Source organism: Lichenostomus cassidix, chromosome 2, assembly GCF_008360975.1.
Source record: "Lichenostomus cassidix isolate B80296 chromosome 2, HeHo_3.0, whole genome shotgun sequence".
NCBI lineage: Eukaryota > Metazoa > Chordata > Aves > Passeriformes > Meliphagidae > Lichenostomus > Lichenostomus cassidix.
The window spans coordinates 2,016,377-2,044,339 of NC_139482.1; the positions used below are offsets into that span (position 1 = coordinate 2,016,377).

General features: G+C 48.1%; 1 long non-coding RNA gene across 1 annotated transcript; it reads right to left on the reverse strand.

Annotated features, from left to right (window-relative positions):
- Positions 1–1,762: 1,762 nt before the first annotated feature.
- On the reverse strand, positions 1,763–18,319 carry LOC146440693 (uncharacterized). The gene is made up of 2 exons (XR_014849641.1): positions 18,241–18,319; positions 1,763–2,140 (listed from the first exon to the last, which is right to left on the reverse strand). It is a non-coding gene; the product is annotated as an uncharacterized LOC146440693 (long non-coding RNA).
- Positions 18,320–27,963: the final 9,644 nt, after the last annotated feature.

Here is a 27,963-nt window from a genome sequence, read left to right on the forward strand (position 1 = left end):
TCAGAGCAGCAGTGAGTGTAGCTCAGTAACCTGTCTGGGACCACAGAAACAAGAGATGGCAACTTTCTGCAGTCATTGGGCTCTTGTCCCAGCAGCCAAATCCCTCATTCAGGAATACTGGAGAGTTCCCCTCTGCTATTTCTCCACCCATGGCTGAGCCTCTCATCCATGAATTTTTGACCCTGATAATATTATGTCCCTCAACAACCTTCTGTAGCAGCAGATTCTGGGAGTTCACTAATTGTATTTTTGTGCTTAAGAATTAAAATTTGTAGAATCATTAAGGTTGGAAAAGACCTCGGAGGTCATCAATTCCAACTGACCAAATACCTCCATGTCCAGTGAACCAGGAGAGTCATTCCCAGACCCCTCATGCTGGGTGACTTCATCTCTCCCTGAACCACCTGCTCCAAGCAAGGCCAGCTGTGAGGTCAGACCAGGCTGGTTTAGTCAACAAATCATGGAATCTGGAACTAGAAAATGCCAAAACAAGGTCCTGAGCTAAGGAGCAACATGGTTTTGAAGCATGGCTTGATTGCCAAGGTCCCTGGGAAGTATTTCATCCAGATGTGAGGGAAAGCTCTGGGTGAACATGCAACACCACCAGTTAACTGTCCACAACCACAATGACAATGGTCCAGAGGTGAGGCACGGCAAGGATCAGCAAATCTTCATAACCACATGAAGAAGGTAGAGCAGGCCAGGGGCTAATGTGAATTAATGACAACCAGGTTTCAGTGACGAGTGAGACAACCATGTCCTCCAGCAGCTTTGTGCTCCATGAGGGACACTGGATACACTCATGTGGAAGCTGAGAGGTGAAAATTGCACCACACACCAGAGAAAGACCTTTAACATCTCAGAAAATCAAGGATGGCAAGGATTCATCCATCACAGGTTGAGTCCCAGGGAGAGGAATTCCCTACAACCCTCGTCTTACAACAAAGGAGGAACAGATCCAAGTGGTCAAATAGCAGCAGCTTCAACAGGAGAGACTTTACATGAGTCAATATGTGAACTATTCAAGAGTGTTTCTGCTTGCTGATTTAAAATCCACAGTCGTTATCAACAAGGAGAGAGACCATAGTGGCTTTTCTTTAAGGCAGATTAAGAAGGAAAGTAAAAGTAGGTATTTAAGATAAGGAATAAAACAAGCGAGTTGTTGTATTAATATAAAACCGGTGTAATTTATGGAGTTAAAAAGACATTTTTGTCCTAGCTAGAGCTCAGGAGTGGGGGAAATCAATAAGGGAAATAAAGGACTTGAAGAAATATTTATAGTCAGCAGAGTCAAGGTTGAAGAGAAGCACTTTTCTTGTGCAAGCAACAAAAGAAACCCTGACGAGAGCATTAATTTGTTACTCCAGGGGAATGGTGGAACCATGGATAATAACCAAGAAAAGCCCTGGGTGTTCAATAAAGACCTCAGTTCTGCATTTTGAGAAAAAGCTGCACAAGCTACTTCTACCACACACTGCTGATGATCACACTTAGGGCTCTAACCATAAGCAAGGAGATGGTAATCAGCATCTCCCACAGCTAGCCATTAATAAATCTGCAGATTCAGATCATTTACATCCAGCAGGTTTTTAAAGAGCTGGCCAGGAAGGCATTGGAGCCTGTTCAAAAGTCTTTGAACCCCAGGGAAGTTCTAGAGGACCAGGAGAAAATGAATGTTCTGTCAGTGTTTTAAAAGAGGACAACACGGGTTCTAGAGTGCCAGCCTGCCATTAATCCCAGCAAAAAACAATAATGGAATAGCTCATATGAGATTTGTTTATTATGGAATCAAAGGAAGGTAATATAATTGCTGCCAATCAACTTGGGTTTATGAAAAATAGATCTTGTCAAATTAATTTGATGCATTTTGTGATAACAGCACAAGCGTGGTTAATAAGGGGAAGAGTGCTGATGTAATTTTACTTGGATTTTCCTCAAGGCAACTGCCTGGGTACTGCATGATATTTTGATTAAGAAGCTGGAGTCCCAAACATGGCACACATTAAAGGGATTAAAAACCAGCTAACGTAGGTCTCGGAGCGTTCCTCTAAACAAGGGATCTCTGCCAGATGGGTGTGTTCCGAGGCAGGTCCCACAGGGAACCGTTCCTCAACAAGCATGGTAACGTTTTCTCCATGTCCTGGAAAAAAAAAAAAATGAGTTAAAAATTGCTGATGACAACACAACACGAGGTCTACTGGATCAGCAGGTAAGGAAGAGGCTGAGGTCAACGGGGTGGAGGAAAAGGACTGCCTTGTTCAGGTGGGTGAAGGCAGGTGAGGCCCAAAGGTAAAAGCAGATGGGCTGAAGAGAAGAAGGTGGTTGTATGGCTGTATTCCTCCTCCTGGGAGCAGGAATGCAGGAGGAGATTTGGGCATCCCAGCAGGCAGCCATAGGAGGAGAGGCCGAGGGCACTGGGATTGTTCAGCTGGAGCAGAGTGAGGGCAGAGCTTCCCAAGGGACAGCTCTGATCTCTGCTCCCTGGGACAAGGACAGGAGCCAGGGAACGGCTGGAGCTGAGCCAGGGAAGGTTTGGGTTGGATTTTAGGAAGAGGTTCTTCCCCCAGATGGTGTCAGGCAGTGCCCAGGCTCCCCAGGGAATGGTCAAGTCCTCAAGGCTGCCACAGCTCCAGGAGTGTTTGGACAACGCTCTCAGGACAAGGTGGGATTATTTGGGTGCCTGGAGTTGGACTGGATGATCATTGTGGATGCCTTCACACTCAGGCTATTCCATGATTCTATGATTCAGCCCAAATCTGCCTGCAATTGGGGTTTACTGGTGAAATCTCCAGTGCTCTTGGATGATGGAAAGGAGGAAAAGTTGAATTTTTGGGATGTGCTCATGACCCCACACTCCCAGATTCCCCTGGGCTGCTCCAGCAGGCAGTGGAGGGAGAAGCTCCTGCTGGGCAGGACCCAAAGCAGGTTATCAGGGATGGGGAAGGAGATGCTGAATGGTCCTGGTAAGTCCTCCCAGTGCCCAAGCCAGTCCTCCCAGGCTGCAAAGTGGAATACCAGGAGGCTCAGTCATGAAAGGTGCTGTTAAATCAAAGAGGAGTTGGAGGAGAGTCCTGGCAATTGATGCAGGGTTGGAAACCATTAGAGGAATCCACCAACTCTGTGGACAGAACATGGCAGTTTGTGAGCCCATGAATAGTCCATTGAGTGGATGTTCAGTAGTAAAGAGCTCTTCAGTCTGTCACACAAAGGTATGAGGAGATTTCAATGCAAAAACCCAAAGTTAGCTGTAATTAAACACAAAACATGGCACCTGTTTTAACACTGATGGAAAAATTTAGCAGAGAGGATGCCAATTCACATGACAAGGGTTTTAGAAGAGACAAATGTTTTATCTAAATGTGTTTTCTAATTCCAGCAGGAATTTATCCTTGTCTGGCTTTCTTTTACACAAGAAGACAGGAAGGGGAATCCCAGCCCTTCTCTGGCCATTTAATCTCTTTCTGAGGCAGAGGATGAGGAGGAATGCAGTCCTCTGAGAACCATGGAATCATCATCACACAAGTCACTCCCAGTCCAATCAGGCTTCCACTCAGGCACCATCAGATGGGAGTTTGTCATGAGTTGCCTGGAGAAAGAATTACACCTGTGAAGAGCAGGATTCTCAGAAGTCCTCTCATCCTTTTTGTCAAGGGAGGGCTTTCTTTGCATTGCTCCCACTTTCTTTCCCCCTCCTTTCCATATGTGCACATAAACTCATTCCATTGAACCCCTCCCATGAGGGAAGGCTGGGAGATTTGGGATGGCTGATCCAGGGAGAACTTAGAGTCCCTTCCAGTGCCTTAAGGGACTCCAGGAGAACGGGAGAGGAGCTTTGGAAAAGTACCTGGAGGGACAGGGCTGGGGAAAATGGTTTTAAACTGAAAAATGTTAGATTTACATTAGATATTAGGAAGAAATTGTTCCCTGTGAGGGTGGGGAGGCCCTGGCACAGGGTGACCAGAGAAGCTGTGGCTGCCCCTGGATCCCTGGAAGTGTCCAAGGGCAGGCTGGACAGGGTTTGGAGCAACCTGGGATAGCCTGACTTTCTCAGCCTGACTTTTGGACTCTGATATTGGTTAAAGCAGCCCCAATCCAAACCCCTCAATGGCAATTGGATTAAGGAATATTTCATTTTATCACTGTGTTGTTTAAGAATCACCTTATATTTATACTTTATAAATAAATGTCCAGAGGTAATGCCTGGAATTCCACAGGAATTCAGCACTGGGTCCAAATCTATCAGAGGGGTAAACTCTCCAAAATCAGGTCAGCCTACAAGAGGGGAGGCCTGTGGATCAGAGAATGTTCCCCACACTGCCATGTACCAAATTACCCTCTGCCCATCTCCTGTGCATGTCTTCCTTGGGGTTTGCTGGTTGAGTACCCACCACAGATAGCCCTTTTCCACAGGATCTGCAGGATGTCATCCCCACCAGCCAGGCAGAGCAGAGGGAAGGAGAGCTGGCTGTGACGAGCTCAGGCTGCTTTGTGCTGGACACTGGGAACACCAGAGGCATCACACCCTTCAGCCACAGCCAGGGTGGCACAGTGTCAGGGAACAGCATCACCCCACGGCCATCCCTCACCCCACGACCCCACACACCACATCCAACCGGTCCAGGGGCTGATGGGGAGCCCCCAGGGCAGCTGTCCCAGGACAAGACGCTGCTCCTTCCTCAGGCCAGGCTGCTCTTTGAGGGATGCCTAATGAAATGTGCCCAGAAAAGCTTTTTGTAGAGATATTCATCTCGCAGGTATCACTCGGGCTAATTAGATGCTAAGCCAACACCGCAATCCCTGCACATGTCAGAGCAGTGCACAGGCTGTTCCAGGGAGAGGTCGGGGAACAGATGAGAGCCCAGCCCAGCTCTGGGCCACGCAGCACAGCCAATTACACCCCAGAAGAGCCTGCAGCTCAGGCACAAATCAAATAAAGCCGAAAGCAGAGCTCACACGCTGCGGTTTGCGCCACCCACTGCTGTGAGGATCACAGCCTGCTCGGATTCACGCAGTGCCCCAGTCCTGCTGCCACCCCAGGGATGGATTCTGCTCGTTAGCTGTGCTAATGGCACTGTTAGGGATCAGGCAGCTGCCACTGCCCCTCTGGAGTCAGGAATCATTGAGGACATTTCTCCCCCTGTGCTTCCCTCCATGCTGGCTGCACATCATTTAATTGGGTTTGCATGCAGACTGAATTTGTCGCTGAAGTATATATATGTGTGTACATATATATAGCTTTATATATATATTATATATATATATATTTATATTAGATATAAAATATAAATATATATCTTATGTCTTATATCTTATATCTTGTCTATTATATAATATATCTATATTATATATTTATATACAATATATCTACTAATTATGATATAATATAATACATAATAATTATCTAATATATAGAAATATATATGGTATGTATAATATATAATATATATTATATATATCTTTATATATCTATATATTTTTAATATATTCTTTATTTATATATATTTCTTTGCTCTTCTTACTATTTAAAGACATCGATACACACAGACCTTAGACAGACACACATATACCACATACATACACATATATATACACATATATACATTCATATATATATTAATATATATTACATATATTTTTATATATATATAGATATATATAGATATATATATATATAAAACACAGGTGACACCACCTCATCCTCTCTGGCTGTGAACTGCAGTTTTCTGTGGTCACATAAAGGAATAAACAGGGAAATGGAATCAGTCAAGGACTTCTAACTGTGGAACCAATGTTAGCAGATTGATGCAGGTATTTAAGATAAAGGTTCATTTTTCAGAAGCATCCAGCCATCAGCACCTGGAACTCTATTTCCAAAGGTTCACACGAGTCACAGAGTCAGGGATGTGCCTCTCATGAACCATCTGTTCCTGCTCAGGAGCCTTTGGAAGCATTCCCCCAAAATCTGTAGGGGGAAGAATTACTTCACAATAAATTGTTCTTTGTCCCAAATGTTTTAATCATTTTCTCAGGCAGGAATTGTATGTTATCCTCAGCCTTTGGTCTAAAAGGATGCATTTACACAAGGAAGAGTTTCTATACAAGTCAAACCCCTCCCAAGACATAAAATGTGTGTGTTAAATGTGGGGGTGTTCTCAAAAGGGACAGCAGGGTTTTGAGTTATTTATAGCTGCCAACTGAGTCTTGTGATAAAATTTTGGGGCTTGTTGAGCCAAGGGCAAGGTCTTCACTCCAAGAGCTCAGTGCCAGAGGAGGCTGGTGATGGCTGGTGAGCAGCAGGGTGGGAAGGTGGCTTTCCTTAGGGAAACACCGCACTTGTCAGGACGTTGCAAACATCACTGAATTGGGCTGGACCTTCACAGTCTCACCACACCAAAATCTCCACTATCTTGCCAAGGAAAAACACCACACCATCACAGAAAGCAAGTGTGTCCCTTCAGACCCCAATCAGCCACAGGCACAACCTGTTTTCCTCCAGCTGTTTTCCAGCAGTGTCTCCCTGGTGGCACCATTCCATGGGGACACCCCAGGCCAGCATCCCTGCTCCCCTGGCAGCTGACAGCCCTTTGAAGGCACTGAGCCCTGGCTTTATCTCCAGGATTTCTCTAATGAGCTCTAAAACCTTCTATCAATGACACATTCCATCAGTGGATCAAGGCACCTAAATAAAATTGACATAAGGCAAGGCCTTTTAATTATCCAATTATTTTGGTTCAAGCAGCAGCTGGTAAGAAGTAAAAAGCCTCAGTGTTCTTCTTTCGTCTCTGTCGACATAAAATCAAGGATCAAAGCGCCTTAATTTTTGGCCTCTGATTTTTCTTTCCTTGATTTAAACACGCCTGTTATGAGTTCAGTGGCCTTCCTGCCCCTTGGCTTATTTAGCAGTGATTAGTGAGTGGCGAAGCTGCAAAGCCTCGCAGTTTGCTGTCATGGGATGAAACCGCGTGGCACTGGGAGATGATACTATCAAAATTGGCTGTGACTCCATCACCAAAACAGTTTTCAACCCCAAGAGTGAGACAGGGATGGTTTATCCGTGGGGAACTAACAGGCAGGGATGAAGAGCTGCATGGGAAGTGTTTGGCAGACACAAGCAGCTGGTGCAAGTCATGCTTTCAGCATTCAGGGACCTGCTGGAGGTGCTGATTTAAAATTCCACACGTGTTGGATCCCCAGTGTCAGAGCAGACTGGAGATTTTAAATCCTGCTTGATTTTTTTTTCTCCACCTTTGCAGAGCAACCTGTAGATCCAGCTTGGATATCCCCTGGGTTTGTCCCTCTGAAGAGGAGCAGATACTCTGGATACACATGAGCAGACTGATTTTATCCCAGGATTCATCTGCAGGACAAAGTTTCTGAGAAAATCTTATCCCAATGGGCAACTTGGGCCACACCAGATCAGGTTTGGCCCTGTCCCTCTCCAAGAGGATGGTGATTCCAGGTTTCAGGAAGGTGGGAGACATCGGGGCATAACTCTTACCCTGGTGTGGCACAAAAATAAATACAACTCAGTCTCCTGATTTCTCAAACCAAGGGAGGTTCCACCAAAGAGCAAACTTTGGGTGTGCCAGGTGATCCCAGCTCCTCCAGGGTCACTGGATGTCCTCAAATAGGACTTTTTAAAGCTCTCTCTTGCAACAGTGGCGCAAAAAAGGTTTTACAGCCCTGCCAAGGCTGTTAAAATGGGTCATTTTAGGCAAGCTTTATGTGGGTAGAGCTGGTCTGGAGTTTTTCTTCTCACTTGGTTCAGCCATGCAGGAGGATCTGCTCCTGATCCATGCAGCTTCCCCTCATCCAGTGCTCCCAAACCCACAGGGAAAGATCTCCCTAACCATGGGACACTGCAAACTCCAGGCTCCTGACCACCAGGAGAAGCTTGCTGAGCTATCCTTCACCTCCCCTTCCACAGCTGTGAAAAACACAAATTAAATAGATGAGGGATTTCAGTGCCAAACCAGCCTTCTGCCACTAGCACAGGGTGGGAGGTGAGGACCATGCTGGTCTTCCCATTCAATCCCTGCAGCAGGATGCTCCATGAGTCCTTGTGAACATAGGATGTGTTCAAAATCACCTCCATGGTGAGGAATCCCTCCTAGGGTGAATCCCTGGATGATCCCATGCTGGTTTCATGAGGGGACTTTGTTTGGGATATTGACTAATTGTGGGGCTCCTGTTGATAGAGCCAAGGAAGCCAAGGTCATTCCCTCAGCTGGGAAAGAGGAGCTGGACAGCAAACATCACCCCATCAGCCACCACACATCCTGCTGCCAATGCCTCTGAGCTGGAAATATTGCCCTCACCAGCTCTTCTCCTTCAATTCTGTCCTTCTGTGGCCTTGGGAAAGCCCGTGGCCTTGGGAAAGCCCTTTGCCTTGGGCTGCTCTGTTCTGCAGCACAGAAAGGTTTATTTGAGCCCCAAAGGTCAAATTTGAAAAATGACAATTGAAAAATGAGTGTGATAAATGTCAAGGTGTACAATGCAAACCACGTTCAGCCACTCAGTCCCTATGGCTCCACCAAGGGTTGGACTCAATGACCCTCAGGATCTCTTCCAACTCAGGATATTCCATGATTCTAAGAACACAAATATAGCCCAGCCGCTGTCTCCACTGTCAAAACCAAGTTCTTTTGGAGATAAAGAGCTTGGGAATGGTCCAACCCTCTTAGCTTTGAACATACAGAGAAGGTGGCAATTTCTGTGATGTTTCTTCAGGCTGAAGCTTTCCTCAAGCTTTTCCTGTTTGTTTTTGTGGGCAGCAAAGAGCAGATGCCTGTCCCAGACTGCCAAACCAGCCTTGTGGACATCTGAAGGCAGGGGAGGTGAACACCATCACCACGTGAACACCACCTGTGGCTTCAGGTTTCCCAAAAACCTGTGGTATCCAGGGTGCCTTTCAGCAGGGAAATGACCAGAGAAGAGTGGGGACAACAGAAAGTCAGGGGCCAGGGTTTGAATCTGAAAAAACCTGGGTGTGGCATCACCTGAGGACTTGGGGAAGGCTGAGGAACTGAGGGTTGCTGAGCAAAATCACACCTGAAAGCAAGAATCCCTCCCTGAGGATGGAGCTTCATCCTGGGCTGACAGGAACAACCTTTGGGGAAAAGAAAGCCAGAGTTGAGGTTTGAGTGCTCCTATTAACCAGAGTTTGAGGTCTGGTAGGCTACATGACACAGGCTAGCTCAGATTTAAGCCATGTGGAAGCTCAGATAAAATTGGGAGTCCCAGAATTTAATCCCATTAGTAATCCCAGGTTAGTCCTTTCAAAATCAGAGACTAATTCAAGAAGAAAGCCAAGGCAGAGCTTAGCACTGAGTCTCACCCAGAGGAGCACGAATTTCACACAGCAGACACAGGAATGACAAACCATAATCAACATCTGGGAGCAACTTCTCCTATTGTAAATTAAATATCAGTTTGGTCAGGGCATCATTAAAAATAGGCTTTCACCTGCTCCTAATTATTTTCCCCACTACAATAGCTATTTGTTCCCACTCAGGGGAGGACAGGGCCGTGAGACAGAGTGTGCAGAGGGTGGAATTCACCCCTCTGAAGTACCTCTGACCTGCTCACACTCAGGGCTTCACGAGGGCAAAAGTCCTTCGCATAAAGGTGCTTTTTACCCCCGTGTGAAGCTCAGGGCAGCTGAAAAATTGCATATTTTAACCTGCTGGGCCCGTGGATGCTGCTGGCTGGGCTCTGGCAGCAATGGAAGTGGCTGCACTCCAGCTGCAGCCCTCCCCATGTGTTCGTGTGCAGGCAGCGTGTGTTCATGCATCTATGCAAATACACCAGCAGCGTGTTTGCAACGCATTCAAATTTCATCACAAATCACATTTAAAAACAAAAAAAAAAAGAAAGAAGAAAAAAAAAAGAGAGAGAGAGAGAGAGAAAGAAAAAAGCCCCACATTTTTTAAGCCCTCAAAACAAACGCTCTTTTCAAGCCACTGGCAATTATGGAGAGGTCCTGATCCTTTCTGCATGTTACTGTCAAACAAGTTTTCAGTAGGATTCAATAAAGTGATCTGACATTTCTTTGGAGATCTTTACACACAGTAGCTCAAGCCAGGAAAGAACTTTACTTCTGGCAGCTATGTGAATATTTTATTTTGCCCAAAGCTAGACAGGTGTGATCAAGAAGAACAGGGGGGAAAAATATATTAGCAAAAGGCCTTTCAGTGGCAATACAGGTGTTTGCTGGAGTGCAGTTGGTTTGGGTTGTGTGTGTTTTTTTAAAGAAGAAAACCTTAGTAGGGTTAAGATTAAAGGCACAGCACGTTTATTTCTCATAGACTGAGAGTCAGGAAAGCATTTTATAAAAGAGAGGTTAGGGTTTGCCCCTGGAAAGGGCATTTTGAACCAGATCTGAAACAAGGATTATTCATCCTCATTCCCATAAGCTAAAAGAGACTTTGGCACATTATTTATTCCCTGGATCTGAGCCCTTCTCACCAAGCACCGGGGAGTCACTAAAGAGTTAAATGAGTTTATAATTCACAGAACAAGTCAATACATTCATTCAAACAGTTACAGAAAGGTCACAGGCTGGGATGCCTGAAACCTGCTTAAGCAACAATTTTTTGCTCCTAAGGTAAGGCAAAACACAGGACACATTTCCTGGAAGAGGCTGGAGATCTTGTTAAAGCACCAGGACTGGGGGAAGAAGCTGAATTGAGTTGTTTAAGATTTGGGAAGCTTCATCCCAACTCAGAGGCTCAGGGAGTTTGTTGGAAATGAAGAAGTGGTTGAAAAAAATCTACAATCAAGTGTGGAGAAGAGCCTTTGATTCAATGTTAAGGATTAAAAGTGAGAGAGGAGTTGGAACCCAGCCTGGATGAGGTCCAGCAGGAGGGAGATCCCCCAAAACCCACTGCAGGCTCTGCTGGACAGTGCTGGACAGCCTGGGGTTGTGTCTGGAGCTGGGATCCAGCAGAGGCCAAGGAGGGAAGGGGAGGGACAGGAGGGAGGGAGCAGCAGGGCAGTGGATCAGGGTCAGTCATGGAGGAGGCAAAACTCATGTGTGTGACCATGATCTCCAGCTGGGATCATCTTCTGAGAGCCTGCAAGATGTCAACTCCACCCTGAACACCACAGAACTGCGCTCTCAGTACCTGAGCTCCCAGCTTTTTGTGTGAAAATCACTCTTTCTGGTTCCTAACCTCCGTGGGATGTTTTATCTTTGCACTACTGGACACAGGATTTCGGTCTCTCGCACACAGATGGACAAGAAATCAACCTGCAGGGGTTTCAAAAGCACAAAGGAGAGCAGCCCTGGTGAGGAAAAAAAAAAAAAAGGAAGAAAAATAAAGATTTAAAAAGTTAAAATAAAGAAGGAAAAAGAAAAAAAAAGAGAGGGAAAAGAAGAAGGAAAAGGAAACTGAAAAGGACAAGGAAAAAGAAAAAGATAAAAGGCAAAGAGAAAAAAGGGAGGAAAGTAAAAGGACAAGGACAAGGACAAGGACAAGGAAAAGGAAAAGGAAAAGGAAAAGGAAAAGGAAAAGGAAAAGGAAAAGGAAAAGGAAAAACACTGTTCCACCAAAGCAGGGATCGCTGTCCTTGCTGTGCAGAGGGGAGGAATATCAGGCTCAGGGACACTCCGTCCAGCCTGGTCTGGAGCATGGGGACCTCAGCTGGTGGCCTGGGCACCCCAAACTCCTGGATCCTCTCCAGCTGGAGATCTGGAAGGGAAAGAAGGCCAGAAAACAGAGAAAACAGACCCTGAGCACTTCATGTGACCAACCCCAGGGCTGTGGGATCACCCAAAGCAACTCCTGTCAGGGTTTGAACCATCATGAGATGCTTCCTGAGCAACTCCAGGGTCCTTTCACAGTCACTGGAGGGAAGTGGCACATTTTTTAGGTTAAGTCTCACTCTGTGTTGATCACATGAAGGATCACAGCTGCCATCACCACAGAAGAAATATCCCTAAAAGCCTTCAGAAGGATTGAAAAAAATCAGGAAAAATGCCTCTGGGAGGTGAGTCAGGGCAAAACTCCAGCTCAGGAGCTCCAAATGTCCTTCTGGAGGAAGTTCTTCCCTGAAGCCAGAGGCAGATGAGGTGGGAGGTCAATCACCTCGCTGAGATGCCTTCATGTGGCCAGTGACACCTGTGACACCTCTAAAGGGGTTGGCCCATGACACATCTTCATTTTTTCAGCAGGAAATGGGAGATTTGGAGCCAATGAGCACAGATGGGACAGAACAGGATAAAGAGAGAGAGACAAAGTTGTTACTGGTGTGGATATCTGGTATCTCTGTCACCTTTTGAGGCTACAAAGGACATCATGGACCAGCAGGCCTGCTGTGATTTGCCACCAGATGTGCAAATATCTCCTGGATTGTGCTCCCAGACAGCCCTGCTCTGCTGCAGGGTGAATTTCAGACTGACCACAGCAGTGTCCTCCCTCAGCCACGGGCAGAGTGTGACCCACAAATGCATAAACCAGGGTTTGCAGGTCAGCCCCAGGTGAGCTGCAGCCCAAGGGAAAACAGAGGTTGAATCATGACAAGAGGTCACCAGCAAACACCATCCTCTCTGGGGAGTGACAACAAGCAGGGAAACCCAGGAGAACCACATGGCTCTGGGAACACAATGCCACTGATGTGGAATTCACCACCAAGTCACTTCTGTGGGTGAAATCAGAGTGAATGAGTCCCCAGACTTTACTTGTGATACCCCAGATAAATATTATACCCAGATAAATATTGCCCACATGCCAGGAAGAGTGACAACTTGGTGACACACAGTGCATTTTCCACCTGGGAAACTGAGTCAGGAGGCTTTGCCTGCACTGCCAGTCACCTCCAACCTCACAGCTGGCCCAGCCTCTTCACCTGCAAACCCACCCTCCACATCTCCAGAGAGCATTTATGATCCTAAGAATTACTTTTTTTGCATTGCTGCTGTCTTACCCTCATGGTTGGGAAGGAGCCCAGTGCTCCCCTGAATTGCTAAAAACATCTGGTTCTGTTTTGGGGAGGAAAAGCCACTTCTCTTGCTGTTTATGCAGCACAGCCCCATACTGAAGGAGGGCTCCAGGACTGGAAAGCTTCAGGATATTCAGAGCCTCTCCAAAGCCTTTTAATTACCTTTGAAATAGGACAGGTCTCGCTCTTTGGGGAACATCACGAGACCTGAGAGCAGAAAAAAGCTGAGAGAGCTGGTCCCACTGACTCCCAGCTCCAAGCCAAACAGGTTTGGCCAGCCTTAATTAAGGTAATTAATATCCTCAAGCCTGTTATTAAGCAAGAAGCAGTAAAAGGGAGTCTCCCCTTTACCTCGGGGTCCTGCTGAGTGCTTCAGCCCAACAAGCAGCCCATTGTCAGCCCCAGGGACAGATCCTGCTGCTCAGGGGACCTTGGGAAGCCACCAGATGAGCCCCCATCCCCTTCTGAGCACTGGGGAGGTGATTTCAGGCCATGTCCCAGCAGGCTTTGGACACAAGGATGGCTGGTGGGATGTCTAGGCAGTGGGAGGTGTGGGTGGAGGTGTTGGAAAGGTGGTCCAGCTTATTCCCTGCTCCCCATCACACAGGGTGGGACCATCTTTAGGGCAAGGTCAGGTCTGCACATCGCCCCCAGAGAGCTGGAGCCTGAATTTGGACCTGAATTTGGGCTTTAGGCTGGAAAACCCATGGATAGGAGGGAGCACTGGAAAGGGAGCTCATTTCAAAGACCCTGGTGGGCCTTGGAAATAAAATAATTAATAGCACATCAATGGAGAGAGATAAATAAGAAATGCCATTTAAATGTAAGAAGAAGCTTGTTCACTGTGAGGATGGGGTTGCCCAGAGAGGCTGTGGAGCCTCCATCCTTGGGGACAGACAAAATCCAATGGGACACAACAAATTTTAACCTCATACCTGTCAATTCAAGCCTTTTTTCCCCCTTCATCGCCCCCAGGTAGGAAAGTTCCTCCCAGAGGAAAGCACTGTTGCAATCTATTTTGTTTCTCAGTCAAGTGCAAGAGTTTGGTATTTTTCCATTGGAAACTCTTCACTGATGCCTTCTTTCAAACACACCTAGAAGGAAAATTTGCTTTTCCACTGCTGGCCTGTGAGAGCCCAAGGTGCCAGGCTGGCCTGCAGGAATGTGGGGTTGGATACCATGGGTGAGGGAGCTCCAAGGAGATGAACAGCCCAGAGAATGGCTGTGACATCCCAGCCAGCCTGAAAGAGGGAAGCAAAGAGCATGAGAGCTCAGAAAAGCAGCAGCAATGTGGTCCTGGATGGTTTTCCATTGGTGAACAACAAAGCAGGTCATTGCAGCTGGCTCTGTTCAGCCAAAAAAAAAAAAAACATTTCCTGTCCAAAAATGGCAGAACTGAATGATATTTTCTATAGAAACTGATATTCTGAGCTTGAGAAATCCCATCCCAAACATGTCACTCCCCAGGCAGTGTCCAAGGCCAGGCTGGATGGGGCTTGGAGCAGCCTGTGATAGTGGAAGGTGTCCCTGCCATGGCAGGGTTGGAATGAGATGATCTTTAAGGTCCCTTCTAACCCAAACTATTCTATGATTCTGTGATACTTTGCAGGGTCTGAGTTATCTTTTTATGAAAGTTCATATCTCCATGGGGTTTGTCCAGCCTTGCTAACCTCAGTGGCTTCCTTGAGCCACCAGTGATAATTACTGAAAGGGAAAGTCACTGCAATTAAAAGCTTCAAACTCTGACCAGCAACATCCCAGGACCAAGACTGGCTGTGGCAATGGCTCTGTGCTTGGAGGATTATCCATGAAGATGGGATGTGGCAGGATTTGGCTTCTGCCTTTTAACTAGTTTCTCCTGGTCATGTGCAAACAGGAGTTTTCCTCCCTGGAGGAGGAAAAAATCCTCAAGGCAACACCACTGTGAGCTGGGGTAGAAGTTCTTGGCCTCAAAATGAGTGAGTTCACACCAGCAAAACCAGCAGCTGCTGCTGAGAGGAACAAACCATTGAGGCCTCAGCTCTCAACAGCAGCAAATGTTGAGGTCCAGGCAGATGTGGGCCTGGAAATTTCATCCCAAGCACTGAAAATCTGGCAAAGTTCAGAGACCAACTTGTAATGGGAAGTGTCAGATCAAATTGCATCAGAGCTGGACAGAGCCCAGGAGGCACAGGAGCACATTGCTGGAGCAGGTGACCTCTGGAGGTCTCTTCCTGCCCAAATTGTGATTCTGTGAGTCTAGGGCTGTTGTAAGAGAGGAAAATCCCCTTAAAAAGGACTTCAAAGCCCTTCAGCAGATCATTTCTCCTCCATCCTTGCTGGGCACCAACCTTCACTGCACCAGCTTCACACCCCACAGGGCTGAAGAAGAAAGACACATTAGTTACTTCAGACACAACATTACAAAGGTTATTTTACCTTTATAGGGACAGGTAAAACACCTATGTACCCATGGAAAAGACAATAAAGGAATATTTTTTTTAAAAATCAGGCTTTGCCTGAGGTGTGTGGTTGCCCTGAGGAGCAGAGAACAAGATTCCAGCAGGTTTCCAAAGCAAACTGAAGGCTGAAGCAGATGGAAATTCAGAAGGGTGACCTCCCAGCAGGGAGAGATCTCTTGGCATTTCAGGGTGGCATTTTGCAAACAAGATCTTTCTTCACTTGGACACATCTGCTATATTTTTTTCCCCTGCTCAGGGATGAGTTTGCAGGCTCAGAGCCTGATCTGAGTGCACAATAAATAAAATAAAATGAACGATAACTCTGCATCGCCTTCCAGAAGCTTTGGACCAGGCACAGAATGAACTCAAAACCAACATCTTCGAGCTTCCTAAAGAGAAATTCCCTCTCTGCACACTCGTGAGGCCAAGCAAACACTTTAGCACAGTGGCTGCTTTCAGGGCTGGGCTCAGCTACACGGCCTCAAGTACATTTGCCACGGCCAAGGAGGAAGCTCTCCACATGAGTGTGGGCTTTTCTGGTTGGTGGAGGAGAAATCTCTTCAACAAAGTGTCTGACTGGATAAACATCCTTCCTCAACATCGTCCAGCCCTGATAAGATCCCAGCCCTAGACAGGCAGAATCTCCGCAGAAAGTTCCTCTAATTTTTCCCCTCTTGGGCAGCTGCCAGTTGCTCAATCCAGGTAATAATTTGCTTTGTGAGTAAGAACACCCAAATCCCTCATGCTTGACCTGTGTCCTGGCTGGAAAATTCAGACCAGAGATCAGGAACCACTCTGGCTGTTGGACAGAGCTCTTCTCCCTCGGGAATATCCACGTTGGCTTGTCCATCCTCTCCTGGCGGATTGGGATGGCAGCTTGCAGCACGCCCAGCATGCTGATACACAACTGGTGTGTAAAGCCAGGAAATCAGTGCTGTCCCCATGAAGACAACGAGTGGGGAAAGGTGGATTATATCACAAATTTCTGGCTGGGGGAAAGCAGGAGGCAGCAGTGCCAGCGGCTCCCAATCCCGCCGGAGCGCGCGGCCAACAATCTGTCGAGGGAGGCGCGGGGGAAATGTACCAACACCAGATCTATATTTCTTAAAGGGATTAATTAAATCAACCCGATTCACATCGCTTCACACACTCAGCAGCTCGTCACGAAGCAAAACAAAGGCAGGAGGGGGGGAAAGGAGGAGAACAGGACAGGCCAGCTCCGCTCCCTGCGATTCAGCCGGAGCAAATCGTGCAGGAGGCTGCCAGCCTCCCCTCCGTGCCCTCCGAGGGATGCACAGCTCTGGGGAAGCCCATCCAGCTGCCTGCAGGGACTGACAAGTGGCTAATTAGAGTCCTGGCCATGAAGGGCACTCAGCAGCTTCTCCCCGAGCCCCAAGATGCTCTGCCAAAGGGAAAACGTGCCAGGCGCAAGCTGGGAGCTTCAGTCACACCATTTTATTCCCTGGGGGTTTTTTTTCTGTTCCTGGCTGTGTGATAATTTTTTAGTAATTACCAGCTTGTGCCATCTTTTGCCATCTCAGCAGCACGGGGCTGGAAAGTCAAATGTCCATCAGCTGTCGAGCTGTGGAGGTCTGAGAGGGATGAGCAGGTTGGGATCAGTGAGGATTCCAAACGCTTGTAATCTTTTTAGCCATCTAAACTTTGGACAAAACCCCTTTTCTTTTGGTCAGCTTTGAATATGTAGGTTTTCCAGAATCTGTGGTGTTTCTCCATGAGTTAAAGCTGCTGGTTCCTCAAGAGGAAAGTCACGATTTCTCCGAAATTTCAGGAGCCCAGAAGTTGGAAAAGCAAAAGGGAGAAGCGTCAGGAACCCCACAGATCACACAGTGCTGATAATGTGGAAATCATATTCCCCAGGGAAAAAAATGTGGAAAAAACACTGGAAATAATTAATAGGAAGACAACCCTCCTGAGGTTTTCCCTAAACCAGTGGTATTTATTTTGCAGTTCAGAATAGCTGAGAAGCTTTGAAACTGCTCCTGGCATTTTTAGTGAGTGGGAAACTGCGCTCAGAATGATCAAATTGTGTTTCTGAGCATAGACATGGATTTTTTTACCCCTCTTTGGGGCCCTCTGGCTGCTCCCAATTGGACTTGCCTTGGGAGAGGTCACTAAACTTGGCTTTGGTGATGCACCCAAAACCAGCATCTATTTTTCAATAGCAGAATTGAGTTCAAAATAAAGTAATTTAGCAGTAATGATTAAAACATCCTGAATTTCTCACCCTTGTCTTGACCATATTTCAGAGAGGGCAACCAAATTTTCCACAGATACTTCACTCCATCTTCTCTCATATTTTAAAGTCTCTTTTGAAGAGGTTCCTATCCCCATTTCACTCTTTGTCCTCAATTATTCCCTTGAAGTCTCCAGCAAAGGTCACAGCTGAAATATTTCTGCCATGGGCTAAACCAAACCTTTATTTGCAGAAATCCAGAAAGAAAAAAGGCTTTTTGCAATATTTTTGTACCATCCTTTGCTAGTTTGCTCCAGTTGGGCTTACCAGGCAAAATTATCACCCAGTTGAGGCCACCAAATATGCTATTCAGAGCCGCTCAGTGTGAGTTGGTGTTTTGAACAATTTTTGGAGTGTTTTTATTTCATAAATTAATAAAACTTTCTTAGGCACATCCCATTTCCCACCAAACTTGCCAGGAAACATTCTTTTGTCCCAAAATTTCAAATTAAAACCAAAGGAGAAATGTCCATCACCAGAGCAGTTCATATCCACTCTAATGAGTAATTAAACAGCTGCACCATCAAATTACTCCCTTCCTCAAGGACTTTATGATAAAGGCAAGGCAGAGGGTAGGGGGAAGCTTGAACATGGATCTCTGACCTTAGGAAGGGCTGATCCATCAGTGATCCTCCCACAGAGCTGCTCTTCGCTCTTTTCTTGGTGGTCTGGGGCTCACCTGGTTTAGAAACGAGAAAATTCCAAATATTATAAATAATTAAATAATTATTATAAGTAATTCCCACCCTGTTAAAGCTGGAAGGAATCTATTGGCCTCCACAGGGCCATAAAATGGATGGGAATAAAATCCCATTATCATCCCTGTGCAATATCTTCCCAAGGCACTGGAGCCTGGGTGGCCCTGCCAGCGTCTAAGCAACTTTTTCAGAAGCCCTTAAATCGTACTTAGGGCTGGATTTCCTGGCACATTTTTTATTTATTTTAATGCAGAGCATTTGTTTCTTGGCACTCGAGAGGCATCGAATCAATGGCTTAATCCAGCAGATCTGCACCAGTAAATCATCCGAGTGTATTGGCCAAAAGGGGTGGGGAAGGGAAAAAAAGAGGGGAAAAAAAATCAACAACTGGTTTTGAGTCTGAATAACTGTTGGGTGAGAGCTTCAGGAGTGAGGTTGAAATCCTGAGTGGGACATGAATAAAAATAACCCCAGACCACACAGCTGGGGTGACATTTCCCACCCCATGTGGAGCCCATAGGGCCAGGCTGGGTTTGTGTGAGAAGAAAACGAGGACAGATGCTCCAGTGAGGACCTGGAGTGTTGTCCCACCACTACTGACTGCAGCTGAGGTGGGATTCATCCCACCTAATGTTGGGGATGAAAGTCAGCAGACAAATTGAGACAACCCAAACTGAGGTGTCCACAGAAGATGTCTTCTCAGGCACCTGGTGTGCAGCTCCCAGTGGGAAGAGTGGAGAAGCTGGCTTTGTCCAGTGTTTAAAACTCAGAGAATTCCATCTGAGGAGCCATGATGACCCCAATTCCATAATGACTTGAGCTCCTGAGCAAAGACCTGCTGAAAACCTCTGCCCCACCTTCAAATTTCCCTCCTGACCATCACCCGAGGAGGCAGCAGCCTGCAAAGAGGCAGACTGAAGCCTCACCAGCGTTTGGGATTATCCATCAGCTTGGATTGGCCCCACATGACACAAACACAAGCATGCTAAAAATGCCAGGAATTGCCCCATTTTGCTCCAGGGAGGGTGGTAATTAGATAATGTTGGAGACGATCACACGAGAGAAAAGCCACAGCACTGCGAAGCATTAGAAGCATTTCAGAGCCAGCTTTGTCACTCAAGAGGAAAATGATCTGGGGGAAGATGGCAGCTTGCCACGAAAATGTTCCCAATCTTCACGTGGCATTCGGAGCTCAATGCCTGGGACGTGTCCCGACACAGAACTCGACGCCTGACACTCTCCACAGCATTGTTTGGGAGATGGAGAGGCCTGGAGTAGACAGGAGTCCATTCAAACCTGGGGAATTGTGGTGGAGAAACCAAATCTTGCACGAGGAAAGGACCCAACCCAGAATTAGGCAATCCCACACAGTTCAAGGGCTTGGAGGACCATGTTGGAGCATTGCTGCCCAAGATGGGAACATCTCCAGGAGGGAGATTTGGTGGGATGGGTTGGATTGAGAAGGTGACTCTGCTGATCAGGACAGCTGCTCCAATGGGAACATCTCCAGGGGGAAGTTGGAGATTTGCTGGAACAGGGTGAAGTTGGAGATTTGGTGGAACAGGCTGCCTTGGGAAAGCATCAGCATGGAGAAGGGAGAGAGCTGGGGATGCAAAACCAGAAGAACCAACAGGATGGTCCTTTCTCCAAGCCCAGTGGATTCAAGCCAGGGAATTGCACTGAAGGAAGTTTGTTAGGATCTTGCTGGCCAAGGTCACACCAAGCACATCCCACAGGGACCAAAATGAGGCACAACTCAAGACAAAATGGGACTCAAAAAAGAGCTGGCAGGAAATTTTGGCATTTGCGCCACTGAAGTTTAACATTTCCTCACAAAATCAGCAATATTCCCAAATACCCAGCACTCAGTCTCCTTGTGCCCAAATTTCCTCAGGGAGAATTAAGGGCCATGAGCCATCTTTTTTCATGGAGAAAAGGTCATTTTTCACGGAATGGTCCCAGCTGGCTTTGCAGAGGAGAACACAACATGCCCCCTTGGCCTTGCAGCCCTGATGACCACCAGGGACCACCCTGGGTCCATCCCAGGACATGGAGGGTTGGCACCCAGAGGGATTGTGGTGCTGACAAATCCCACCAGCATGGTGGTTATGGAGAGGATTTTTCCAAATGTCATCAAAAGACCAATTCAAGGAGTGGGAAAAGCAAACACTGCACCTGGAGCCAAGCTGGTGATCCTGCAAGCAGAGTCTGGAGCCAGGAAAACCTGCAGGATCCACAGGGAGAGGAGGAGAAGGTGACCTCCCTGCTCAGTCCATGCCCAGGGGGAAGTCAGGGTTAACCTGGCCATGGAAAATACACACAGGTGGTCCATGGGGTCTGGACACAAAGGATGAGTCTTCTACTCCAAATTGCCACATCCAGGCTGCCTCTGACAGCCTCAGTTTCCCCCTCCTTGCACTGTTTGGAGAAGCTGGAGGTGTCTTTTCTCATGTCTGTCCTCACCTGCACAGCTTCAGCTAAAACACTGCTCGGGAGGACGTGATAAGGTAGTGCCAAGGCAATTTGCCAGCCTGCCCAGCAGCAAGGAGCCGGTTTGACAGCCAGCAATGACAGGGAAAGAGGAGAAATATCGCTGGCTGGCTGCCCTGGGAGCAGGGAAGACACTGGGGATGTCCATGGATTTTATCTGAAATGTCCAGTCACCTCTGGGAGGTGAGCAAGGAGCACGGGTGGTCCACAGCTCCTTGCCATGGCCAGCATCACTCTGCAAAACCCAATTCCCTGCCCCAGGGGCTGTTTCAGTGGATAAAACTGCCAAAACTTGCCTCCTCCCTCCGATGGCCGTGGTGGTGAGTGAGAGGGGACATTTTGGGGGTTTTGCACGCCACTTGAGTGGGGTTCATTTCCCAGGCACTTCCTGGCATCTCCTGGGACAGTGACATTTGCACTCTGATGTTGTAGCTGAGCAGAGATCACCACCATCATAATAATATTATTATTAATACTAATAATAATAACAATAATTATTATCAAAATATTGCTACCAATAACTGCTCCAAGTTATAACTGAAGATAGCAGTGGAAGGGGTGGACAGGACAAAACCAGGAACTTCCTCAGGACAAAACCAGTGAGTTTTGTCCCTTGATCTGCCTCACGGGGACATCTCAAAGCCTTACATCAGCGGGAGAAATCAAAGATGCTCTTCCTGGGAGAGCAGCAAGGCCAGGCTGAGTGTCCTCCTGGACCTGAGCAATTCCTTCTCCCACCAGGGATGTTGCCACCCCCCAGCCTTTGAGGTGAATTTTGCAGTGAATTATCAATTTCTCTGTGTTCTGCTCTGCAGCTCTTGGCTGCAGCTGCGACTCAGGAGCTGAGGAGCTCTTTGTTGCAATGTGAATGTCCAAAATTGGGTCAGTCATAGACACCTGGGCTTTCCCTAATGGAAAACCACCTCCTGAAGGAATTCCCAGCTGGGGATGGCCAGCTGCTCTCACAGGAGACAGGTGAGAAGTGATAAAGGCATGAAGGTGATGGCTGCTGTTGGATGTTGGATGTTGCTCACCACCCATCACTTTAATATTCACCCTTCCCTTTATTCTTCACAATAATTAATATTATTAACGATTATCACCAGCAGCCACCACGCCTCCCCCCGTGCTGGCATCCATGTGCTCCGAAAGTAAATTTGCTTTGCAAGGAGGCTGAAAAACGTGCACTTGAGGAGGAAGGGAATAGACCCAACTCGTTTACACAAACAAGCAGGAGAACAGGCTTGTCACATTCCAGGCGTGTTTCCCTCGGCCGCCAACCCCCTCCTGCTCCCGTGGAGGAAAAAGTCTTTTTCAAAAGAAATCCAGCATGGAAAGCTCCCCATGTATAAAAATCCAGAGGGGGATGTCTTTGTGATGTGACCTGGTCATATCTGAGCTCTCAAGGTAATTTTTCCATCCTTGCCTTGTTTCGAAACATGAAGGGAAGGGATTGGATTTTCCATCCCCATATAGCAGTTCTTTAGGAGGGCTGTCATCACATCTCAGTCCCTTCCCTGGGCAGCATGGCATGGCTCCTGCCCAGGCTGGGGAATTTTTACTGTCCAAGAAACACAGGCTGCACCCTCTGTTGGGAACATTCCTGTATCCATGCTCACCAGGAAGATTCCAGTGAATCCCACCAGCACCCTACTGATGCTCCCTCGGGATATCTCGGTCTGGGAGCCCAGAGGGGAGACCCAGCCTTGGTTTGCAGGACTGGGGAAGAGAAAATCCAAGAGGGAAATCAGATAAGGCACATTCCTGGGTGCACATTACTGGAATGACTGCGCGTCACAGCGCTAATGCCCATACTTGACCGAGGAGCTGCGCAAATCCACTTGATTTATGGAGCCTAGGCACGGGCAGAGCGAGCCTGAGGAGGGTGTTTTCCCACCCCCCTGTCCCCCGCCTGGCAGCTCGAGGAGCAGTGACAATGTCCCTCCTGTGTGTGAAGTGCTGAGAAAATGGGAAACGCCGGGAGAGCGATAAGCGCTGCTCCAGCCAGGAAGGCAAACTCGGAGCTTGTCCATCACTCCTCGGCTCTTTATCAGCCACCTGGGCACCCTGGGTGAATTATCCTGCTGGCTCAGGGCTTGCAGAGATAGGGAACTCAGAATTAACGAGGGGAAAAGCAGCTCAGCCTCAGCCCATGTCACAGAGTTGTCCCTGCCTTGCACCAGCAATGATTGATTTCCACAGTTCTCCATCATTACCAGGTCTCATCCATCCATCTCCCAACACCAAACTGATTTTCCCTCTTTTTGCTGGATACTTGGCAGAGAAAATATCGGAATATTGTAATTATGCTCAGCACATATCTCAGAATGGTTTGGGCTGGAAGGAACTTTAGGGACCATTAATTCCCACCCCTGCCATGGCAGGGACACCTTCCAGCATCCCAGGCTGCTCCAAGCCCTGTCCAACCTGGCCTTGGACACTTCCAGGGATCCAGGGGCAGCCACAGCTTTTCTGAGCAACCTGTGCCAGTGCCTCATCACTCTCATGTTCAGGAATTTCTTCCTAATATCTAATCAAAAAGCTCCTCTGTCAGTTTAATGATCATCCCTGTGGGATGACAGTTTGAGGGATCTTATTCTGCAGAGGAAACTGAGGCACAAAAGAGACAGGGTGACCTCCATTGTCAGGACGAGTGACCAGGCCTGAAAATGGGCTGGAAACCCCTGGGGTGAGGCACAACCTTCCCTGGGAGAAATTTCTTCACCTTCCATCTCAAGCTGGAAGGGAAATTCAGAAGGGTTGGATGTAAAAAGCCCTGCTGGGATCCAGCCCTGACAGCTGAGATTTGGGGCTGTTTATTTTCTGATCCCCAGAGAAACAAGGATCACAATGAGGACCCAGACACATCCAAAACACTAGCTACCAACTCCTGTATGCTCTCTGCCTCAGTTTCTCCACCTCCCATGGGATGAACTCTGCTTCGATCCTCCACATCCCAGCAGAAATCCAAGGGGAGGCTGTGATTTCATCCAGGGCCAGTGGAGCTCTGGCTGCCTGGGTGTTCCTCAGCAACTCAGCCTAAATCTGCACTGGGCTCTGCTCTTGGCACAACAAGGTGCTGCAATTATCGGCCCAAACCTGATGCCCTGGGTTGTGCTGCTATGGCCCCAAAATCCCAAACCCCTGACTGCCCCTGTCCATCCCAGCCATGGACTTTCCTGGCTTGCAGCTTGTTTTCCTCCCTGAGCAGTGACTCAGGCCTCAGGTATTTGAGAATTTGGTCATTCCTGAGCTAAGTCACCTTCCCAGCATTGGGTGGGACTTTGGAAATCCTCACTGGAGCACCCAAGGTGCCACCACCCCTGGCTATGGCATGGTTTCCCCTGTCCCAAGCATTCCAGAGTGATGGAGAAACCTGCAAGGGCTGTGCCTTGACCCCAGTGGGAGTTTTTTGGTGCTGGGGCCAGGACAGAGAAACCAGACCCACATCTTTGAGGTCCAGCTTGAAAAAGCAGCAGCAACAGCATCTCCTGTAGGGTCAGTCTGATGCTGACTTAGCTGGGGGTGGAAGGTGTGAGGTCTTGGGGCTCAGTCTGGGTTTGTCCTGGCACAGGGATGGTGTAGGACATGGACAGGAGGTCCTGCGCTGGACTCATTGCTCCTTGATGTGCTCCCAAAATCACCCCCTGTGAAGACAAAAGCCACACCAATGCCCAGATCCACCCATTAAAGAGCAGGAGTTTGGCTGAGCTGCCCCAGTTGGAACTTGGATATTTTGCAGATCCCAGGTGCCTTTAGACTCCAAACAGTCCATCTGAGGTGCAGAATTCCATGGAATATCACAGACAAACAGGAGCTGGACACAAGCACAACTGCCAAGGGCCTGAAATCCAGGAGTGCAGATCCAAAACTGAGCCTGAAGTAAAGGCTCTCCTCTAATTCCCACCAGCACATCGTGTCACAGAGACACCACCCAGGTGAGGGACAGCCCATGTGTGGCACAGCAGCTGTGACAGCCCTGGTACAAAGTGCCCAGAGAAGCTGTGGCTGCCCCTGCATCCCTGGCAGTGTCCAAGGCCAGGCTGGACAGGGCTTGGAGCAACCTGGGATGGTTGAAGGTGTCCCTGCCCATGGCAGGGGGGGTGGAATGGGATGAACTTTAAGGTCTCTTCCAGCTGAAACCATTCTGTTATGAGGTAAACTGAGGCAGCAATTTGCAGGGAGTTCTGTCCTGCTCACCTGCCAAAGAAGGTATTTCCTACAGACACAGCCAGGGCTGAGGAACCACAGCATGGATGTCCCTTGAATCACTGGGGAAAAGCACTTTGCTGGCTAAATCTACCCCACTAATCCCAAACACAGATATCCCACATGGATGAGGGATGGAGAATCTGCCAGGGAAGGAGGAGCAAGCAAAGCTATTTTCTGATTGCTCTGGAGGGGACAGGTGGGGACAATCCAGAACAGCCCTGTGCCACCACGGTGGGCTTGGATGAGAGATCCAAGGATCCCCCTCATCCCTGGAAAAACCCCAGCGTGTCCTAAACCAGGACAGCAGCCACCAGACACTCTGGCTGACCGCTCTGTACTCTGGCCCCAAACGTCTGTCCATCACCTTTTAATCCCCAACCTCTGACCCTCCGCCTTTGTGCAGCCGAGAGAAGAACGGCAGCGTTAAGGCAACAAGGAAATGACCCCGAGCCTGATCCCCCTGATCCCTGCTTCACCTCCCGGGATGGGCGATGTCCCCCGCCAGACAGACCCTAATCCCTCGGGCCGGACAGGTCACCCAGGGATGTCCCCAGAGCAGGACACGGAGCATCCACCGAGGGGTGGCGACCTGCCGGAATGCTGGAAAAAGAGCTGTTCTGCCCCAAATTCCCTTCGGGGCCGAGATGGGAGGCTGGGAAGGAGCGAATGAAATCCAAGCAGGTTGGTTTTGCTCCTTCATGCCTAGGGTCACTGCTCCATCTAGTGTTGGAAATGTCCCTCCAGCAGCCACCGCCGGGAGGGGACACAGCGGCAGCCTGGGCAGCGGGACGCTGAGAGCTTTTTGGAGGAGCACAGAGCCCTGGTGACTTTATTCTGTTTGGTTTCCTGATCTTTTGTTGTTGGTGGTTTTTGGGTTTGGGTTTTTTTTTTTAATTGGCAGGAAAACCTGTCTCTTTTCTCTTCCCCATCCCAAAAGCTTTGCCGGGAGATTTGCAAAGATGCTCTGCAAGGAGCTGGAGAGTCAAATCATATCCAAGCACTCAAGTGTGGGAAGTGACTTCATTCCCAGACCTCAAATGTGACACCTCGACACCCTAATGGAGAAATTCATGGGAAATCAGGAAAACCCTTTGGAAAAGGGGAAGATTTCATGGTGACACGAAGAAATGCCATCAGTAGGGTTTGGAATTAATATTTTCTCCTTTTAGGAAGGAAGCTTTGCCTCTCTCTGAGGTGTTTGAGCAGGAATTATGATTTGCAGCCTCTCTGTACACCTTGCAGCTATCTCAGAGCAGCCTAGGATCAGGACTTAGTCAGATTTTGGGAGTAAAAGAGAGGAAATTGGCTTCTTTTTCAGAAATATCCCAAAAAGACCATTTTTGGCTCAGCTGGGTCTACCATCCCTGGGTTACCATCATTTCATTTCAGCATTTTCAGAGAGCTAGAGGATTTTGATCCTGCTTCAGGGGAAATGGCAACCCAAACTGCAGAGTTGATGTCAGGAACCAAAAGTGTCTTCTACAGTCAGCAGAGTGAGATGGGCTGTGTTGGGACAGCTCTGGACACAGCTCTGGCTTGAAATCCCTGCAGAAATATGATACTATTGGTGCATTTCTGAAAAATTAAAAAAAAAAAATTTAAATCCTCCAAAATAATTATCTGAAACAGTCATGCGACCAAAATAAAATGGAAATTTTTTTTTGTCCAGCTTGCAACTAACACAAAATGCTTCCACATTGTTTTGATAAAATGCCTACAAGAGCAAATTGAACATTTCGCAGAAATTTTCTTGAAATGCCAGAGTGGGAGTGAAATTTTAGTTCTTTAGGAAGTGCCACATATGGGTCTGGGTTGATGCCAGAACAGGACCTTCAGAACATTAACAGAACCTTCCAGTACTGAAAGGAGGCCTTTAAAAAAGAGACACAGTGACTTTTTACACAGGCAGGTAGTGAAAGTACAAGGTGGAATCATTTTAAACCAAAAGAGGAGATTTAGATTTGATGTTTGGAAGAAATTTTTGACTCTGAGGGTGGGGAGGCCCTGGCACAGGGTGCCCAGGGAAGCTGTGGCTGTCCCTGGATCCCTGGAAGTGTCCAAGGCCAGGCTGGACAGGGCTTGGAGCAGCCTGGGACAGTGGGAGATGTCCCTGCCCATGGCAGGGGTGGAAATAAATGATCTTGAAAATCCCTCCAACCCAAACCATTCTGGGACTCTGTGACCTCCTTCAAAACCCCCAGCGGTGTCCCAACCCCCAGGACAGACCCAGGAGTGACAACTCTTTGCTTTGATGAAACCCTCCAGCTATCATGGGAACAAGAAGAGACTCCAAACCCACAGACAGACAGGACTGGAGCAGAGATCCCTCATGTCCAAGGGTTATGGGGTAACTCCGGAGGGAAGGGAAGGGAAGGGAAGGGAAGGGAAGGGAAGGGAAGGGAAGGGAAGGGAAGGGAAGGGCCCAAAACACAAGTGGTGCAGGACATCACCCAGCTGGGCCTTGAAGTCCCACTCTGCTCTTTGCTTTATTCCTGATGCCAGTGAAGGGAATGTGGATGGAGGCATCACCCTCACATGGCAGGAGATCCTCAGCCACCCTCAGGGTCAGCAGCCAGGCAGGGATTTTTGGGGCCCAGGTGTTCAGCAGCACACGAAACACTATCACTCCTCACTCCAGAAATAGGGAGAAACGGAGGAAAGCTGCAGGAACAGGAGCTGGCAGGGTGCACAATCCCTTCCGTGCATCCCATATCCCTGTCCACCTCGCACACCTCCTGTCACATCTCCCCCAGCGCCACCAAGGGCTCTAATCAGATCACACCTTACAGACAGCGATGTCCCAGGAGGAGCTGAATGCGCTTTTGGCTTCCCCCCTTGAATGCAATTTCCCAGCAAATGGTTATTTTGAATGGGAGGTTTGCCCAGGACATGAGCTCGCCCAGCCCTCGGGTATTTCTCCCGGCAT